This window comes from Heliangelus exortis, chromosome 10 (genome assembly GCF_036169615.1).
Source record: "Heliangelus exortis chromosome 10, bHelExo1.hap1, whole genome shotgun sequence".
Taxonomy (NCBI): Eukaryota; Metazoa; Chordata; class Aves; order Apodiformes; family Trochilidae; genus Heliangelus; species Heliangelus exortis.
In genome coordinates, this window is record NC_092431.1 from 17,487,072 (window position 1) to 17,507,720 (window position 20,649).

General features: G+C 43.4%; 1 long non-coding RNA gene across 1 annotated transcript; it reads left to right on the forward strand.

The window, feature by feature from the left end:
* The first annotated feature begins 827 nt into the window (after positions 1-827).
* LOC139800241 (uncharacterized) lies at positions 828-7,591 on the forward strand. Its single transcript, XR_011727672.1, has 3 exons — positions 828-927; positions 3,191-3,370; positions 6,600-7,591. It is a non-coding gene; the product is annotated as an uncharacterized lncRNA (long non-coding RNA).
* The last annotated feature ends 13,058 nt before the right edge of the window (positions 7,592-20,649 follow it).

Consider the following 20,649-nt stretch of genomic DNA (forward strand, 5'->3'; position numbering starts at 1 on the left):
TCTAGTCCTGTGTTGGAGTGGCTTTTTAATGGAAAATAAAAGGGATCTAAAAAGATCAGGAGTTAACAAAGTAAGAGAAAATAATCTTATGAGGAGCACCAGGCACATAATTGACCTCTGACAGATAGTCAGTGTTCAAAAAGATGTGGATACCTTAATTTACTAAACACTTAAAAGGGACAGAAACTCGAGTGCTTCAGAGTTAATCCCAGTGTCTAATGAATGGACCAAAGAACAGAAACTTTCACTGTATACATGTCATCTCTTCCTTGTCCATAAATTAATCAGTCTCTTAGGGTTTTTTTCCAGTACTGACTTCTGTCAGGAGGAGGTTGCTGGGACTGATTCTGGCTGGTAAATCAATTTTCACTTCTGCTGGAAGGTGAGATAGATACAGTGCAGAAACAGAATAGATGAGAAAAGGACCAGAAATATTTTCCTTTTTGAGAAACTGGTTACAGCACCAGCTTGGGTTTTAAGAAATCTCTGTACCTGCTGGACTCCTAAGATGCCCTGATTCAGCCCCTGGAAAGAAAACACATCCCAAGTGACCCTTTAACAAAGGGAGAAGTTGGGCAAAATACACAGAAGAAAATAGGATCTCACAGACCCTTTTAGATTTTTTTGTATTTTGTGCAGGATTCACTTCAAAGGGAGTTGCACTTTAAAGATATGTTTCTTGCTTCTTTAAAAACCTTCTTTGCAAGAATGCTAATAATCTTTCCAGAGCAATGAAATGAGGTTTTTAAGCTTTGTCCAATGATCCATTCTTTTCCAGCTCCATTCCAATAAAGTTTACCTTCTGAAGTCCCTGAGAGAGCAAAAAAAACCAGATTGTAGTAAACTCTAGCAGCAGACTCTCATTTCACCGGAGTCACAAGCAATATGTTTTTATCCCTATATCCAGCAGCAAAAGGCTCTGATATGGTAATTTTTATCTCTGCTATTTCCTTTTCTCCTCCTTTCTTTGTATTCATCTCCATGTACTTAAAGCAGGAGTCACTTTGCTGTGGACTGGATTCATACTGGAGAGCTGACAAGCAGATGTGCTACACCCACCAGAGAAAACCAGGGACCAGGGATGTTTTAGGATATTTCCAGGCTGCTCTCTTTTATAGGGACAGCAGCTGAGAAGAGAATTGGTCCATAAAGGATCACCCAGGCTGTTCTCAGTGGGATGGTTTAGCAGATTTGGTTACCACTGCTTTTTAACTTGCTTACCCTGACCCTTTGTAGTCAGTTGAGGAAGCACAGCTTCTACTTTGTAATGTGGTTTCTTTCAATTTTCCTGTCAACTCAGGATTAATATTTTGGTAATACTTTCACAGACTGTCTTCCAGGGGCTAATACACATTTGTTTTTTAAAAAGGTGCTGAGTCAACTTAAAATTCTAACATAACAAATCTTTGGTACCCTAGCATCTAAGTTGCTCTTGAAAAACTTAAACCTTATTATCTCTTAAAAAATGTAAAAGTTTTTTGTGCAATTTTAACAACAACAAAAAAAATTGTGTCAAAGTCACAAATTTTGACATCCACCCTGCTCAAAGAAGCAGGATGAAAACACAAATGGCCCTAAAGTCCATGTAGGCATTGCAAGCATGTAAATAATGTGAGCAATCAGAACAGGCAGCTCTGTGTAATTCAGTCACAGCTGTGGTACAGAAAATTTCATTTCAAGTAAGAATGAGAATATTGAACAAAGTGTTTTAATTTTCTATACCTCCTGTAACACAGAAGCAGCCCTGGAATGCACACCTAAAACTGCATAATCTGGGTTTTAGCTATGGAGACAATGGCAGTAAAGGTTCTTTAAATCAAAAAACTGAGTGCTCAAAGCACACAAAAAACAGCTAAGAAAGTGCTACAGAAAATGCAGGAAACAATCTTCTGGCCATGTAATTATTCTTCTAGCAGACTCATCAAACAATTTCCAGCATGCTCTCCTGCCTCTTCTGGAGATGTTTGGACTAAATGTAAGGAAATAATGACTGCAGCCACCTCCTTTTACAGTCATTTATGATACAAATTGGACACAGCATCAAGTCTTTGAAGTAACTGAGGGTTCTCATCTGTAGTATTTGACTGGCAGCTGTAAACCACTTGGCAGCCATGCAAACCTTTTGAAGGCAATTGGGAAAAAAAAATCAGTCTTCTTCTAGACTGAAAAATCCTCAAGGAGAAAGCATGCTGAAATATGCCTCTTGATATGTTTCTTTTCAAGAGGAAAGGGATTTTTTTATATCATTTTGGGTTATTTTAGTAATAAATATCCATGCTTTTGGAAACTTCTCAAGCATGTCCCTCACTTCACTCTTTGTTAGCTCAGGCATCATCTTTCTCCTCATTAGGAATAAGCAAGTTGGGCAAAACTAATATCAGAAGCTATTTCAAGGCCCTTGTCCATACATCACATCTTTTAATCCTAGTCATAAATATTTATTGTTTTAAGAATTTGCTTCCAAAAATTGACCTCAAAGTCTAATTACCACAGTTCTTTAACATGACAAAGATTCTCAGTTGTAAGATGCCCTGGCCAGTCTTGAAGTTCTAGTAGAAGTTTTTCTTTCATCTTCTTTATGACAAACCCAGAAAGTAACACAGAGCTTGATAGGTCTTTCACACCCATTGGTGCTTTCACAGCACAGTTTTATTAACTATAGACATGTTTTATGTCTGAGTAGCATTTAACAATGGCAGCAATTTTAGCAACTTGTAGGTTTTAACTGTAGGAAAAGCAGTAACATCTCCCAGGAAAATAAGTGTGAGGAAGTTGTAAGGTGAGGTTTGGTCTCAAGTTCACACAGCTCTGGCAGATTTTCTGGATTTGCATGAGGAACATTTCTGAAATCTGCTCAAGCAGATTTGAGCTTTGGAGCACTTCACCTGCATTGTCTCAGATCCAAGGCTATGTTCTTACCTGTCAGTCTGAGAGGAGAGGACACGATCTGAATATCTGAATTAGGTCATAATGTAGAAGATGAAAGGTTGATCTGTTGTCAGAAGGAAGCTTCAAGGCTACACCAGGCATCCATGAGACTTGAGGGTGGAACTGGTAGGAAATCCCAGTTAGGTTTGAAAGGCTCCAGCAAAAGGCTTCAGCCCTAGTGTATTATGAACCTGTCCACCACTGGAGATTTCTGATTGTGTTGGATAGGCATTAAAATGCATTTCTTCTTCTCCCTCTACAGACATGGAGCTGAAGTGGTACTTGTGGCATTAGTCAAAATGGTTCTGTTGAAATCAGTTACCTCTGAGAAAAAAACCCTAATAACCTGGCTCCTAACGTGTGTGCTGTCTGTCTTGTCATACTTTTGTGGGGGAGAGAAGCTGATAATCTCTTGATGTTTCAGAAATTCATGTTCTTTGAGGTAAGAAAGGACCATTGCCTCTCTCTCCTGTCTCAGCTGGGTCACAGCATGTTACCAGCACAGCAAGGTATATAGCTCACAAATTAAGAATAAGGGCAAAGTAAGTTTCTCAGGATGAAAGCCCTGGGGTGTTCCTCTGGCTGCATCTCTTGAGGGCAGCAGAAACTTATTTGGTGATGGCCCATCCAGCAGTGGCAATGAACCCACACCTCTTCAGCCCAAGCAAGAGCTTGGCTGCCTGTCCTGGGTCATCCTGGGTGGGGAGGGAGCAACACTCATAGAAATATTTGCCTGTAAGAAAGTTTATTATTAAACGTCTTTAGATCACTGAATCCTCATAAAGCAAAATAGTTTTGTTCTTCTTGTTTGTTTTGGGCTTTTTCTTGACTCTGTAGTTGACAAGCATAGCATAGCTGAAAATCCTACTTGCCTTTAGAGAAACTTTTCACTGGTGAAGATTCCAAATGTTAGACTTATTCAAACTATGACATTTATGTCTAAGTGGATGTTTCAGGGTGTGAGTTGGACAGTCTGTTTTCATCTGTCACCAAGTTTATCAACATGTACTTTCTTGGAACAAGCCTCTCTTTTTAAAATTCCTTACCCACAAACTTCACCATCTTGATTTATAGAATCAGTTCTGCGTTGAAACAGTTACCATGGTTTTTACAGTCTTCAGGGTAGCATGTTGGATACTGGATGATTTACTCCAGATTCAATTGTAAGGTCAAGTTAACCATGGGGTCATCCAGAGTATTAATCTTTTTTTCAAAAGAACTGCAAATATTCAGGTTGGGCAGGAGCAGAGGTTACAGCGGCAAAAAGGTGCAAGATGATGAACCCTCACTGCCTTCCTTGCCCTTCCAGGGGCCCAGCCCTGCTCCATCTCTGCCTGCTGAATGCAGAGCAAATCCATCTTTCCAGCCTTACAGTCTTTCTTCTCAGTTCCCAAAGGTACTGACCACCTGATTTATCTGGGAACTTCTAGTTTAAGATGTGGTCTGAGAAAAAAAAACATTCCTTTTCTTTGGGGTATATGTTTCCCCCTGAACATCTCATTACAGCCTGGTCTGTTTAAACATCAAAAGTGTTTGTGTAAATATATACAACGAGGCTAAGCCATTATAATAATCTAATGCAAATTTCAAAGACTCTGAGCAGATCTGAGAAATAAGCTCTGTCATAAGCTTCATTTCCACAGCCTGAATGGGAGTAATAGAAATAAAATACAGGTTGTGCTTCAAAGCAAACACTGCTGAAATTCTAATCAGAGGATCGGTTGGAAAGAGGGGAGGAGAACACAGCCTTAAAATGTAACAACCTCCCTGTGAGCAATGAGGCACTCTTTTCCTTTAACTTGTGCCTTATAACTATTTTCACACATTCCCCTTCATCCCATGAGCCTGACTTGGAGTTTGCAGGCAGTCCCTCCTGGGGCTGTCACCCTGGCCTTGCTCCTTGGCACTGGCTCTGGAGGGCAGGAGCAGCTCAGGATGGGAAACTCTCCTCGGGCAGCACCCTGCCTGCAATCACCCCTTCCCTAGAGGCCTGGAAAACCTGGCAGAAAAGCAAAATACACTACACAGATCAGTTGGAGGCAAGAACAGGCAGTGACTACTGAGGTGCTGGAGCACCTCTGCTATGGAGACAGGTGGAGATTTGGGGTTGTTCAGCCTGGAGAAGTGATGGCTACAGGGAGACCTTGTGGTGGCCTCCCAGTGCCTGAAGGGGCTACAGCAAAGCTGGTGAGGGACTTTTCACAAGGGTGTGTAGTGATAGAATAAGATGTAGTGGCCTTAAACAGGTTTAGATTGAGTGCTGAAATACTGGCATGGGTTTCCCAGAGAAGCTGTGGCTGCCTCATCTCTGGAAGTGTTCAAAGCCAGGTTGGATGGGGCTTGGAGCAGCCTGGTCTAAGTGGGAAATGTCCCTACCCATGGCAGGAGGGGGTTGGAACCAGGTGATCTTCTGGTTCCCTTCCAATGCAAACCATTCTGTCATCTGATAGCTGCACTTCTCCAAGTGTTTGTGGTCTGCATCTGTCCTGTCCCCCTCACACTTTGTGTCAACACTGAAGGGAACACTAAAGAACAAACTTAAGGTGTAGGGGCATCACATCTCCCATCTGATGGGGACATGAGGGATGCTGATCAAAATATCCACTTCAGATGCAAACTTTGGCAAGGCTGCACAGCTTTGCCCACCAGCACTGAGCAGCAAGTTGGAAAAAAGCTCCTGGTCTCTGGAGCTGCCAGAGCAGAAGCAGTTGCCTTCTTGGGAGGGTGGTGTGCTGACCCATTCTGATCCCTGACCTGGGGCTGGGTCTCCCACTTCCTTTCCCCCCATATTATCCACTGAGACCCAGGACATCTCCACAGCTCACAGGGCTCATTTTGCCCACTGACTTCACCCCCCCCCCCCCCCCCCGAGTGGAACAGGCACCTTGTCAGGAAGTCAAGGAGAGGTAGCACATCAGGGCTATGATTATGTCCTGGTTTTAATTCTTAGAACAGACATTTTCACCAGAAAAGGAAAAAAAAAAAAAAAAAAGATACCTTTTCAAAGCACTGATAGGTGAACAGTTCAGAAATAAAAGTCTTTCCCTCAGAAATACAAATCATCTGGATGGTTCTGACAACTTCAGGGCTCTAATGATCTTAAAGCTCTTCCTTTTCTGCTCTCTGTAAAGCAATTTGTAGTTTGACCTGTGAAGGACAATTTCATTTCAAGTGACCTGGGGAAGCAGTAAAAATGCAAAAGCAAAACAGAAAGAAATCCTTATTTGAACATTGGTGGTATTATATTTATTTGCATCATAGAGATCATTAACCAGTTCTGTGTGATCTTTCCACTCTGCAGAAATTGCAGTCTTCCACTGTAGCAAATTCACAGAGTTTAAGGTCAATTGAGTCATAAAAAAGTCACAAGTAGAATCTAAGCATTTGCAATTACAGGCAAAACCAGGGAAAAAAAGTACTTTGTACTCCATCTGGAATTCTACTGCCTCTGTACATGATATTAATAAAATACAGATGCTGCTCAGGCCAGTGGTGATCGAAACTCATTAAGGATCAGAAGCTGCTCCCTGGTCTGTCTGAATTGTGTTTTGTTGGTCTTAGCCCAGTGCCCATTAGACAGACATTGACATTACAGCCAGAGCCTTTGTGTCATTGGCAAACACCAAGGGCTGCAGCACATTTTCTCACTGAATTCCCATTCTGGAATTCAGGCTGATCACTTCTGGACACCGTGCAGTCCCTCCTCCCCAGCACTGCTTGAGCTCATAACAAACCATGGTCTCTGAGGGCAGAACATCAATCTTCAGGCCTGCAGGGTAAATAAGAAAATTCTAATATGTATAGGCCACCAAGGAAGCCAGGACTGATCTAAGTACAGCAAGTAAAAACTGTCAGACCCTGTTTTATGTGGAGAGGGGTGGTACCTCCTCACCACCTGCACATCCAGAATCAGCACCATGTGCTGACTGCAGCCAAAACACTCAGTACTTGCAAAGCAGCTCTCTGCATGGACACCCACCAGTAGGGCCAAGGGTTTGTTATCTAATAGAACTCTAATCAATTAGAAGAAAAAGATTTGTAAGCAAACCCCTCCTTTCTGCAGTGCAGCTTCTCCCTAACCTGTGATTTTTCTTCATGGGATGTTGCTAAATTCAGAGATTAATACCAAGTCAGCATCACTCATACCATTCTCTCTGGACTGTCCTGCTCCCTGCAAACCAGCCTTTACTTGCATTTGGCATGAGGGAGATAGTGCTTTCCAGTCCACATTTTCCAGGATCACCCTTTCTGGGAAACAGAGTCATCCACTGTCAGCAGAATGTGGCTCAGCCCTCCTCTCAGCCCAGCTTTCAAGCCTCATTGCATCCATATGCTTCAAATAATCAGGGTGATTTGTCTCCTGGTTTCTGTATGGGGATGACTTGTGGCTATCTCATCCCTGCAATGCTGGCCATATGCTCTGGGGTACCAGCAGAAGGATGAGAAAAAAGATGATGAACTTCAGAGAACTCTCTGCCATCAGCACAGCTCTGACTGCACCAATATAGGGCTGGTAAGCTTGGAGTTTTCCCCTAAGACTTCCTACTCCTCTGTGATGTGACCTTTTTTGCTCAAATTTGTCACACACTTCACATGTTGGAAGTCATATCCTGAGCCTTTAAATCCCCCAGTCCTATCTCAAATAATACACTTTGTAGAAACATTTCTTGATGGCTTTTCAGTGAAAATAAAAGCAGATTTGGGCTTTTAAGGCTGTAAGGATCTGGACCTATGTATTCGTTGAGATGCTTTAAAAAGAGTTCAAGTCTCAGCAAGTGAAAATAAAACAGGTCAGATTAATACAGTATTACAGTAAAATTCAAAAAATACAGGAAAAATGCAAACAATCATTTTAAATATGTTTATGCACGTTAACTCTGGTTGATAAAGTCTCTAACATTAGATTTTCACAGGGGTTTGTAATGCTTCAAAGTAATATAGCTCCAAATAGACAAGTAAGAGTTTAATGTCTCTCATTTCAGTAACAGCAAATGCATCTTTTTGCTCTCAGGAGCTGCCTCTTCCATCAGCTGTACTTACATTTTTGTCTGCTTTTATGCTGATAAAATTCCACTGACGTCAGCTAGAGCAAACCTTCATGCTTGATAAATGTGTGAGCAAAAAGAGAATCAGGGTTATGCTAAACAAAAAAATGTCAGTCATGAAGCAATAAGTGGGTGTTTGAGCCTCCTCACAGGAATGTGGAAAGGGTGGAAAGATCTTTGTATAACCAAGGCTCCATGCTCAAAGTAATATGTTAATGTAGTTAATGTATAGATGACTTTAGCTAAGTAACAACTTTTTTTTTTTTTTTTTTTTTTTTTTTAATTATTTTTTTGCCTTCTTTTTTCCTCATGTGATCTCAGAAGAACATGTAATGAAAAGGCTGAAGCCACTGGCATTTTGATGTTGGGAAAGAGTGAGCATGCTAGCCAGAAATTAATGAAAATTAATGGAAATTTTCTCCAGATTACAGGATCCTGTAAGCTTCTTTTGCAACACTGAGAGATGAAGTGGACAGTGTTTTGCTGAAGTCAATATCCCATGGGGATGAAAGCAAGATTAAGATCTTTCACTGCCAAGTCCTGCCTGTAAGACCATAGGTATAAATCCAGATTGCCTCCAATTTAGTTAAAAGAACCACCCTGAATTCCCAGCAGTGCAGCAGGGGACTTACCCAAATCATAGAATCATAGAACCATAGAATCATAGAATCATAGAATCATAGAATTGGCTGGGTTGGAAGGGACCTCAGAGATCATCAAGTCCAACCCTTGATCCACTCCCGCTGCAGTTCCCAGCCCATGGCACTGAGTGCCACATCCAGGCTCTTTTGAAATATCTCCAGGGATGGAGAATCCACCCCTTCCCTGGGCAGCCCATTCCAATGGCTGATCACCCTCTCCCTAAAGAAATTCTTTCTAATGTCCAACCTAAACCTCCCCTGGCACAACTTGAGACCTCTTGTGCCCTCTTGTCTTGCTGAGAGTTGCCTGGGAAAAGAGCCCAACCCCCCCTGGCTCCAACCTCCTTTCAGGGAGTTGTAGAGAGTGATGAGGTCTCCCCTGAGCCTCCTCTTCTCCAGCCTCAACACCCCCAGCTCCTTCAGCCCTTCCTCACAGGACTTGTGCTGGATCCCTTCACAGCCTCCTTGCTCTTCTCTGGACCTGCTCCAGCACCTCAATCTCCTTCCTGAGCTGAGGGGCCCAGAACTGGACACAGGACTCAAGCTGTGGCCTCCTGTATCCCCAGATTGGATGTCTCTGGGCTGGTGAGACCCAGCTGGCGGCAACTTGCTGGTTGTGTGCAGAGGACTTCAAAGAATCTTATCTATAGAATCACAGAATAATTTGGGTTGGAAGGGAACTCTAAAAGTCTTCTAGTCCAACCCCCTCCAGTGAGCAGGGACAAATTTCAGCCAGATGTTCACAGGGACATCACAGATGTGGGGGGTACCTTCAGTGCCTTCAGGATTATTGTAGTTTTCTGGGTGAGTTGCTTACTTTCAGGACAATAAGCTGTCTATTCAGTGGAGAAAGGAGGTTGCATTATCATTCTAGAAACAGGGTTTATAAAATTTGCCCATTAGTGCTTTGCCCACACCTCTAGCACCCAAGGGGGGCATTTCAGTGTGTCCTGGGTTGGTTACCAGTTCTCACTGGTGTGTATCTTGAGGTGTCACTGCCTTTTTCCTACAACTGTCAACTATCTTGGCACTGTAATTGCCTTGCTCACTGTGATATCTCCAAGTGTTTCCCTATTCAGTGAGTATTCCAGCATATTTGTTTCTGCTTTGCCTACAGACCTGCAGGGAAGGGAAAAGACCTTCCCAGGCTTGGTCAGTGATGGATCAGAAATGGTGTTTTCAGAGGGGCTCAGCTGCAGCAGGTTTTCTTTTCCAACTCAGTCCAAAGGATGAAATAAAGAAAATGAACTCTCTGGGGTTTTTCTGTACCTTGCCTACCTGACACCTGAATAAAAAGAGAAACCAGGCATTTGAAAAGTGCCAGCTTCAGAGAGTTTTTGGCTCTGACAGGACATGGTTGATTGATGGTTTTTTGTTGTTACAAGGGAAGGTTTAAGTGAAGCTGCTTCCCCTTGGTCTGCTGCCAGGGATAGCAGCACAGCTCCCTGAGGAGCTCAGGAGGGAAAGCAAAGGAGGCTGAAGGAATTCCTTTGCAACAGTGACTGCAGACCAAGAGAAACCTCTTAGCCAGGTACACTTTTTACAGCCAAAAGCTTAGTAAATGTTAAAAGCAGACAGTGTGCTGTCAAAAAGAAAGGCAGCTCAGTCCTAAAATATCCTTTTCATAGTATTCTGTCTTGAGGTTTCATACAATAGCAGAGGAGATGAAACATATGAAGACAGTTAGGTACCTCTCCATCTTTCCCTCTGGATTCAGCTTTCTGGGATCAAAAAAAGCAGCAGAATTACCAAGCCACAGTTGCTCACAGTAAGGGCTCTCCCTCCATTAGTAGTTTGAGAAAGTTTGAAGACAAGACCTCAGCAGGAGCTTAGCCCTGGTGAGCAGTCTTACTCAAACACATAAAGGAGGGTTTTGGTGAAGGTTGGTGTGACATTTCCCAGATCACCCCTACACCAGGTGTGCAGCAATTCCAGTGCTTCCCAAACCTGAGATGTGCAATTCATTCCTGGGGCACAGAAATACCAGTCCTGTGCAGAGACACTGACACTCCCAGGGTGCATCCAACTGGCTTTCCCTGGGACCAGGCACTACATGGACAGCAAATAAAAGCCTGGATTGGGCTTTTTTAGAAGAGGCTTCTGCCTCAGCCCAGATGTTGTCCCTACAATGTGTCCCTGCTTTAGGACACCCTGAGCCCATGAGCCAGGGCTCTGCTGTCTCAGAGTTGCCCAAAAGAGCTTCAGCCCACCCAGCTCAGGTGCTGCAGCCTGCTGAGGCACTTGGGGGCTTATCCCCTGGATTTGGGGAGGGTTTTTTTACCACTTAACAGCTAGAACAGGTTTGTTTGCACAGGCAAAGCCCAGACATGTGAACTGTACAGCTGACAGACTCCAGTTGCTACCTTCTGGGCAGTAAAGGAATTGTGCTGCTGTTAGCAGGGCTGCTGGTGTGACCAAAAATCCCATTTAGCAAGGGGTAGAGTCAGCACCCCTGTCATTTCACAGGCTTAAAGTAACTCTGTCTTCCCAGTTCTATCATACATTTTTTGAAGCAATGATTTTTAATTTTTCTTCTGGAAACAAACCAGATGCTTTTAATAAACAAGCTAAGCCCTTGGGTGCTGCATCTTTTTTTAACCAGATGATAGCTTGAAACCATCTCTCAATATGACAACTTTTGCCTTATCTCTAAAGTAACACATTTGCTTGATCAATCAAATATAAAAATGCAATTTCAAATGGCTTCATTTTGGCTTCCTGAAATTCACTATTTCTTTAGACTGTTACTCTTCTCCCCTGAGCTGCAATGTAATTTTAGTTAATAACCTTCTCCTTCACCTTACAGTGTAGTCCCATCAAGACTCCTTTCCTTTAAAATAAAATGATTTGATTTTTCGGATGCTGTGGGGATGAAGGAAAAAATGAGTTTGGAGAGGAAACAGGACTGCTTTCATGTTTTGCTTTTCTTTCTGTGCATATAAAATTTAGACAATGAGCAAACATTTCCCATCTGTGACTCTTCCAAAGTAGGTTGCATTGCTTAGAGCAATTGCAATAACTCACTTGCCACTTTTATAGAACTCTCTGCTTTATTAGTTTTTATGCTGATAACTTCATAGTTACTTTCCAGGCATATAAAAAACAGGAACTTGAAATCACAAAGGTAGCTTAATACCTGAGTTATTGTGTAATCACCTGGATCTATCTGAAACTAGTTTAATACTTGGTTAGCTGGTTCAGCTGGCCAGTGGTATAGTTTACCTATTAACTAACTGTTTGCCATTCAAACTGGATGAGTGACACAGGGACCTCTTTTCCCTGCAGTGCAAGTTCTGTAATATTTAGGAACACAAATTTCAGACCATCTGGTCAGAAGTTATTCCTCTTTTGATAAGGAAGCAATGGGACAAACCTGGAATCCTAATGTTTCAAGTAGTGGCATTAGTAGAAGTAGACAATTGTACAAAATTGTACAAATCTGCTAAATCTTTAAAGAGTTAAAGAGCTTGGGCTTATTTATATCAAAATCTAGTACTTTCATGTCTAGGCACAGATGGAGAAACAGCTTTTACCATTTCAACTCTGATGAAACATTTCACAGTGGCTAACAGAACACAGGAGTGTTAACAACTACTAACAACTAATAATGACTCCTCTTTCCTTGGCAGAAACAAAAATGAAGGGTGCAGCCAGATCTCAGTATCAACATGAGCTGAGTAAGGATGCCATGCAATTCCAACACCTCTGTTACATGGCAGTGTAGTTAGACCTGGGCATCCCTTCTCCCTTCTCCTCAATCTTTCCCAGAGCAAAAAGTTCATGAATTTCAACAGAGCCATGAATTTCCAGTTGGGATGGCAATAGAGGGCATCTGAAAGCTGAGTTTGGAAAAGCTGCTTCAGATTGGGCCCTTTGAAGAAACGGAAGGAAAACTGTTCATATATTAACAATTGGAAGTAGGTATTTTGTATCTCAGAGCATTTCTAAATTTCCCAACTCCTTTAATTGAAACAACAGGAAAATATCAATATATCTCCTACACTGAACTCAGAGACAATCTGACCTGAATCTTAGCTGAGGGGGTTTTAAAACCACAGCCACTAATTCTACATTTACTTATACTCAGTAGTTTTGAGTCTCAAAAGCTGGGCAGTCCTGTTAGCAGAAAACCAAAGCATGCAAACAGCTTTTCATGCTGCTCTTTCTGCTCAGCTTCAGAGAGGAAGGTTGGGTGCCCCCAGCTGTGGTTTGGGGGAGCGTGGGCTCTGCAAGCAGCTGGAGCTTGTGCTCTTTGCCTTGCTCCCAGGGACCTGAGTACAACTCTTCAGGCAGAAGTGGTTCCCTGGAAAGCCACGAGTGGTGCTGGGCTGAGATTCCTGGGACATGGATTGTCTTCTGCTCTTCCCAGCTGCCAGCTCCGAGTAAATAAAAGTGAGCTGTGCTTGCAGTTCCTGTCACAGCACTGCAAAAGCAATTCCCAAGACTTCAGCTGTTTGATCTCACATAGGAACCAACCAGTACCAGTGCCAGTGCCAGCAGCAACACCAACACTGCAAAAAGAGCAATGCAGAAGTGCAGCCCCTGCCAGAGCTGAGAGGGGGGGTCCAGGCCTAGCAGGGAGTGAGCAGAAAATCCCCACCAGGTCCTGCAAGCTCAGGCAGATGAGGAGGTTGCCCAAAGATCACTCCCACCCTCTCCACAGGCTGTGGTCCATGGGCACCCAGCTCATCCTGACACAGTTGTGACTTATTGGGCGCTCAGTTCCTGCACTTCAATTGAACCTGAGGGTGAGTGGGGTCTTTGGCAGGAGGGAAAAGAACCCCAGCCCCCAGGGCACTGCCATGGCACAAAGAGAGCTACAATGGACAGGTGGAGGAAAACCACCCCTCAGGTTTATTAATAATGTGGTTTGACAATATTCCATATATTAGAACAAAACGCAGGCACTAGAATTAGTCTAATAAAGAACATGACAGGTCATGTGGTCCTTGTTCTCACCTTGGGATAATTCACCAAAAGACCTGCACTAAGCTGGAAACAAAATACCACGTCCTGCAGCTTCATGGGTCAGAGCTCTCCCTGCTGGGGCTGAACACAACTTCTCTGGCACCCCAGGACACAGCTGCTGGGCTGCAGCTTTTGAGACAGCAATGAGACAGGTGGGGAGACCTCTTAACCTTCTCTCTGAAGCTGGAATCAAGCTGGTTATCTGAGATCCAAAAACCTCCAACAGAATAAAGACTTCCAGCTATGTTGAAATGGTCCTGCAGGGGCTGTGGCTCCTTTTTGGTGCTGATAATCTGATGGTGCTGATCTCTTGATAATCTGCAATTTTTCTTTTAATACCCAAAGACAAATTACAGCTCACAAAAGACCACGGAGTTATATTTTAGTTTTCTAGGAGCTGAGATATTTCTATTAATACCTTATGCAGGTATGGTAACAGGAGTACTAGTATTTTAATGATGAAACATCCAGAGTCAGTAGAAAATATACATACTCACCCACAAATTCATTAAATATAACGATATAATAAAATAGCATAGGAAATCTGTCACGTTTTAAATAGGATAAATGTTATTTATACTTTATGCTGCAACATTTTCTTTTGAAGCAGCAGGAAGGTGCAGCAGGACTTGATCACACAGCACCTGCAGAGATGCAGAGGGGGGATGGCAGCCCACCTGGGAGCAACAGGCAAAGGCTGCAGTAATTACTGGGCTTGCTGGGGCTGCAGAGAGGCCAAACTCATCCATCCCCCCCAGGAGGGACCAATTGGGCCTTGCTGATGGGGTGCAGGTGGGTAGAATTATTATAAATAGGGGAGCAGACAGGGAGGAAGCTGGGAGCTGTGCAGAGGTGGGCAAGCTGGCTGGGAGTGACTTTCCTGGGGTGAGTAAAAATTTACAAGATTTTCTCTCTAAGGGCAGTGTGATGGTCAGGTGTAGCTGCTGGGGAGGCAAGGAGATGGTTCCCAGGCCTGGAGAGGGGTGGGAAAAGTTGTGGTGGTTAAGGATTTCTGTTCTGAATGAGCTCTGGTTGTTTAAGGGTGGTTGTGCAGGCTGCAGGAAGGGCTCATGTTTGTGCTCTTGAATCTTGTAAATGAGCTTGGGGTGGGGTGTGAGCACCTGCAACAGCCCTGAGAGAGCTCAGGGAATGACAGCTTTACAATATCAGCAGTATTTTGTGTGCAGGTCCCCCTTCATTTGATCAGAACTTACTGGAACCAAGGTCAGAAATGTTGCTTGCTGGAAAGGGTTCCTCAGCTGTTAATTTGCTGCTGGGTTTTTGAAGTGTTGGACATGAGTAGTGGTTTTCTGAAGGTCTGATACCTACCTGGGCACTCTCTGCTGTGTTTTATGTTGGCCCTCTCTGCTTAGCAATGAGGGGCAGTATTAGCAGGTAAATATCATGATGGGACCTTTGACACAGCTGTAGTACCAAGAAGGTGAGGAGAATGTGCAAGGAATGTAATTTATTATCTAAATTATGCCTCAGGATCCAAACCTGCTTGCAGTGGTCGTGTGCACTAAATACATAGTTAGAAATTGTGTGACCTCTCTGAACCTTTCTTGGAACTGGAAATACTGGAAAAAAAAACCCTGAGGTTAATCTCCCTGTAAGGCTTTCTTGGCTTTTTCTGCACCCACCTCATAAGTCTGGAGGCAGAGGCCAATTGAGAGCATCTGGTCTTGTCTCTCCCATCTTGTGAAGTGCTCAGGACTTTATTGTTCAGCTGTTGACAGGGTAACATCTTTATTTATCTTTCTGTTGCTGTTACTTTTCCTTGCTTAAATCCCTGCTCAACAGATTATTTATTAATAAGGGAAAAAAAAAAACAACAACCCAAAGATAATGCCTTCAGTATGAGCTGGTGGATACGTTGTTATCCCTGAGGAACAAGTGGATCGAAAACACCTTCTTTGTGGGATACATCTTAGTATTGTTTTTCCAACCAGTCTGCTCTCAAAGAGAGGCAGAGGCTGCAGCATGTGGGTTTCTGCAGGATTACACAGTAATCCAGTGAAAGGTCACATTTCAGCTGCTGCTACCTTGAAGTGACAGGGGAGCCCCCCACTTGGAATTGATGGTAAGGACCTTGCACATCTGTCCTGCCAGCAGGGAAATCTCAGGGGGGGTAAATCCTGGTCTCTGCCATCAAAATAAGGTGCTGAATTTCAATCAGCCCAAAAGTTCATGTGCCTGACTAGCAGTGATTTGCTTTCAAAAGAATTAACCTCTTCCTCCATGCCAAAAATAAAAGGGTAGGAAGAGCACCCAGCAACTATAGCAGTAAAATAATTTTTATTACCTATGCTTGTGGTTTACCTGGAATTGTGGATCTTTGGCATTCTAAATATCTTTTTATAAAGTTAAAACTTAATGGGTGGGGTTTTTTTACTATAGATGTCAAGTAACATAGTGATAAAAATCAAAATATTCCTTAGGCCCTGTAGGGGCCTTTTCATTGCAGATGGAAATAAAAGTGGCTTTCCAATGGCTCTTAAGTTTGGGGAGCACTGAAAGAATCTCTGGCTTCAGAAATGGGGTTAAAGAGAATGCAGCCAGTGCTGTACTGCTGTGACATAGAGGAGCAGGAGCAGAGGCAGCTACAAAAAGCTTTCTAATGCTTGGCAGCAATTTCTCTTTTAAAAACATTCTCCAGTGCTTAAAAATGGGATGGCTGTAAACCAGCAGCAAACCTGCAGGCTTGTTAACACTACCTTAATTTGGTGAGAGGCTGGGATTTTTATTTTTGTTTTTTTCCCCTCCCTACTGCATGAGTATCTAATCAAGTAAATAGCTGCAGAAGCACAGCACAGGCTTGTAACCCTCTATGGCAGAGCAGTGGCTTTTTCATTGAGCACTCCTCACATTCATGACATTCTCTTGCTGATTTTTATTTTTTTTTTTTTTTTGCCTGTCCTGGCTTCAGAAGCTGCAAACCAGGCCCTGCTTCAGATTTCAGATGTTTGTTAGCTAACTACAGTAACATAAGCCTAATGAAGAAGTGTCAGTAGCTACAAAATATGTTTATCCTAGAGTTTCATGGGTAGGAATTGGAGAATCCAAGCTGCAGAGGGCTGTTGCCAACTGGATGGCTCAGACTATTGTTCTGTCAATTATTGTTTTCTATTTATGCACCAAAAAAGCAGAGATGATAAAATTTGTTTGTGTCTTAATTGTGTTGACCTTTTAGCAAACATTTATGTGCAGACTTTCAGAAGATAAGAATTAAATTTCTACATCTCATGAATTGTTTTGTAGAACCTTATCTCTTCTGGATTTAAAAAGCTTTCAGTTTTGAGAATGCTTTTGAGTAGAATTGTTAAGAGTTTAGAAGAAATATTTTTTGCTAATGGTAGCACATTAACCTCATGTTAAGCTTTGCTCCATCTTCCTCACTTCAGCTTATTCTCATGTTTTGTTCCATAACACCTCTTGACATTTTAGGATGAACTGCAGACACTAAAGGTTGCTCCCAACCTGACTAAATAGGGGAGGTTTGTCACTGGTTCCACTGGAAATAGGATCAGGACCTAAATAGATGTTGTGAAGGACGTGTTAATGTGCATTTCTGCCTGAACAAATAGGAGTCAGCACTTCTGAAGCTTGTCTTCCAGTTCTCTGCAAAATGCATGATGCTACTTGATTAACTGGCAATCAAAACTGCTCAGCACATTACAATGATCTTCACATTAATTTGCTGGAAACAAAGCCAGCAACTCTGCAAGAGGATTTACCAAAAGACTTCCAGTCAAAGGTGCTAAATCACATTTAATGCATTAGATCCATGTAAGCACCCAATGAATTCATAATGAGCTGATGCTGTCACCAGAACAAATTCATGCCCGAAATGGGCTTGGAGAGGTGGCCACAGCTCCTCTTGTTTCTCAGGGTCTGTAGGCACAATAATTATTACAGGTATTTTGTTTAAGCTTTGTTTAAATGGACAATATTGAGGTGGAAGGAAGGTAAAGATCTTGGTCTCCTGGAGTGCTATACATAACTCTCAAATACCCCTGATTACATGTTAAAACTCTCAAGTCACACTTTCCTTTAATTTGGGACAGAATTTTCAAAGGAAAATGATGTCTTGCACAAGCTTGAGATTTTATCACCTTTATTCTGGCCAAAACCAGGACAATCTGACTCTTGCCCCACTAGGAAGAGCACCCTGTGGCACTGCAGTCTTAAATACATGGGGTTTGCATGGGGTTTTTGTGTGACCAGGCACTAAGTCATTTACTCCAGTGACCTGAAAAATCAGCATTTTGAGAGAAGCAGTTCAGCAGGCACTCACAAGTCCTTGGGAGACTGTGTCTGAACAAGGCTAAGATCCTGTGAGCTGTACAATGTACATCATCAGTACTCACAGCATGCTCTCCTTCAGATTTAGGAACACCTCTATCACCTGCTGAATTCAGAAGAAAAAGTAAATGGATCACTGATTTACATTTTAGGAATGGAGATGGCACTTTGCCCTGTCAGCTCCTCCAAGACACCTCAGAGCAGACCAATAGCAATGGAGACAGAGCAGACAGGACTGGAAGTTTGTCCCAGACCTGTTTCTCAATAAAGTCAGGATACATGATCACTCTGTTCCACCCTGTTGCTTCAATTCACCTTAAGACAACCAAAATTATGCCCATTCTGTGCAAGCAAGCTCTGAGGACCTATCTCCAACAGACCAATCACTTTTAACTTTACTAAATACACAGGGAAGGATGAGAAAGTGCAACCCATAGCATCACTCTGCCTGTTCTGTCACAAATTGACCAACTCCATGAGCAGCCTCCTCTAGCTTGAATCCACCAGGTTCCTTTAAAGCAGCTTCAGCTTGCTTGGTTTGAGCCCTCAAAGCCACCACCACAGCTCTAATGCCTGGGGCTCTATTTCCACCCTCCTAGCAGAGGCATTTTCTGACAAAAACACAAAAAAACCCAAGTGCTTGTCCACTGGGTGGCTGATGACACCAAGCTGGGGAGAAGTGTTGATCAGCTGGAAGGCAGGAGGATTCTGCAGAGGGCCCTGGACAGACTGGAGAGTTGGGCTGATCCCAACGGGATGAGGTTCAACAAGGCCAAGTGCCGGGTCCTGCACTTTGGCCACAACAACCCCATGGGGAGCTCCAGGCTGGGCACAGAGTGGCAGAAAGGGACCTGGGAGTCTGGATTGCCAGGAAGCTGAACAGGAGCCAGCAGTGTGCCCAGGTGGCCAAGAAGGCCAATGGCATCCTGGGCTGGCTCAGGAACAGCGTGGCCAGCAGGTCCAGGGAAGGGATTCTGCCCCTGTGCTCAGCCCTGGGGAGGCCACAGCTTGAGTCCTGTGTCCAGTTCTGGGCCCCTCAGTTCAAGAAGGAGATTGAGGTCCTCGAACAGGTCCAAAGGAGGGCAACCAAGCTGGTGAAGGGATCCAGCACAGATCCTATGAGGAGAGGCTGAGGGAGCTGGGGGTGTTGAGGCTGGAGAAGAGGAGGCTCAGGGGAGACCTCATTGCTCTCTACAACTCCCTGAAAGGAGGATGGAGCCAGGTGGGGGTTGGGCTCTTCCCAGGCAACTCTCAGCAAGACAAGAGGGCATGGTCTTAAATTGTGCTGGGGGAAGTTCAGATTGGATATTAGAAAGAATTTTTTCACGGAAAGGGTGATCAGACATTGGAACGGGCTGCCTGGGGAGGTGGTGGACTCTTCGTCCCTGGAGACATTTAAAAAGCGACTCGATGTGGCACTCAGTGCCATGGGCTGGTGACTGTGGCAGTAGTTGTACAAGGGTTGGACTCGATGATCTCTGAGGTCCCTTCCAACCCAGCCTATTCTATGATTCTATGACCTTGCTAAATTACAGCAGTTATCCTGAGCATCTTCTGTAAAGCAGTGTTGAGGCCTCCCCTTATGACACTACCACAGGAACACACGTGGGCTCTGGGGGATTGATCTTGCAAGGATCAGCACAAGGACATTTCAGTGAGAAAATGATTAATTCTTTACTCTGCTGCTGCTGATTAATTCTGTTACATCATCAGCCTTTGGCACAGCCAGTGACAGGAGCAGATTTCACGTGGGGAAAAATGTAATTCAAGAGCCAAAACCTTAAAGGGGAATTTTGTGCAGTTAAGTAATAATGTGAATAAATTACACAGAAGCAGCTACAACTTTATGGATAGGCAGAAACACACGTACTTTTCTCAGTCCTCAATAAGGCTTTGTACAGTTGTATAATTGCTTTGAATTTCAAACATTACCCAAAGTAAAAAACTGGCAGAGTGGTTGGAACTGACCAGCCACAGATGGACTCAGCTGTGCCAGGTTTCAGACCAAGTTGAGCAGAAACTCTACCACGGGCTAATTTCACAAATAAATAATTGCTGCTGAACTGGCAGGCATCCCAGCTCTCTCACTTTGAGCTTGGTTGTGCAAAAGAGTGATCAAGACATCTGTAAGGTACATAATTTAAGGTGGAGAGGTCTTTGCTAGCACATGAAACTGGATGGCCCTAGAGTTTCAGTTTTTGAAGGGGATTTGGCTTTCAGACAGTGCATTAAGTGATTTTGCCTCCAGTTCTGATGGCAAGCACTGAGCAGGTCATGTCCCTCTCTCCAGTACAGTTCATTCCCCCAGCTGCCATAACCAAGTTGCCCTCTTTGTCAGTTTTGTCTTGGATGCATTCTGGCTCATTTCTTTTATGCATTTGGTATGAGAGGCATTCAGGAGGGAAGTATCAAGGCCAGGTTCCCTCAATCCTGTTTTGTTAGGAAATGCTCATTTGGCAATCCCAACATCACTAAAAATTTCTCTCCATAGGCTATGTTCTGCCAACATGTGACCTTTAGCTATAAAGAAACAGTAGAGAAAACACCACAAAATATTCTATAATCAGTTCAGATATTTGACATATTACAAGAAAGAGCTCTCTTGAATTTAAGCATGGCATTTAAAAAGCTGGAGTAACACTTGAGGTGACTGCCCTTGTATCTTGACCTGTCTGCTGTTGAAGCTGATATCCTCTCAACAGTCCCCTCCAGAAGGAAGGAAACACTAACACTTAATGTGCAAACTGGTAATTAACACATTG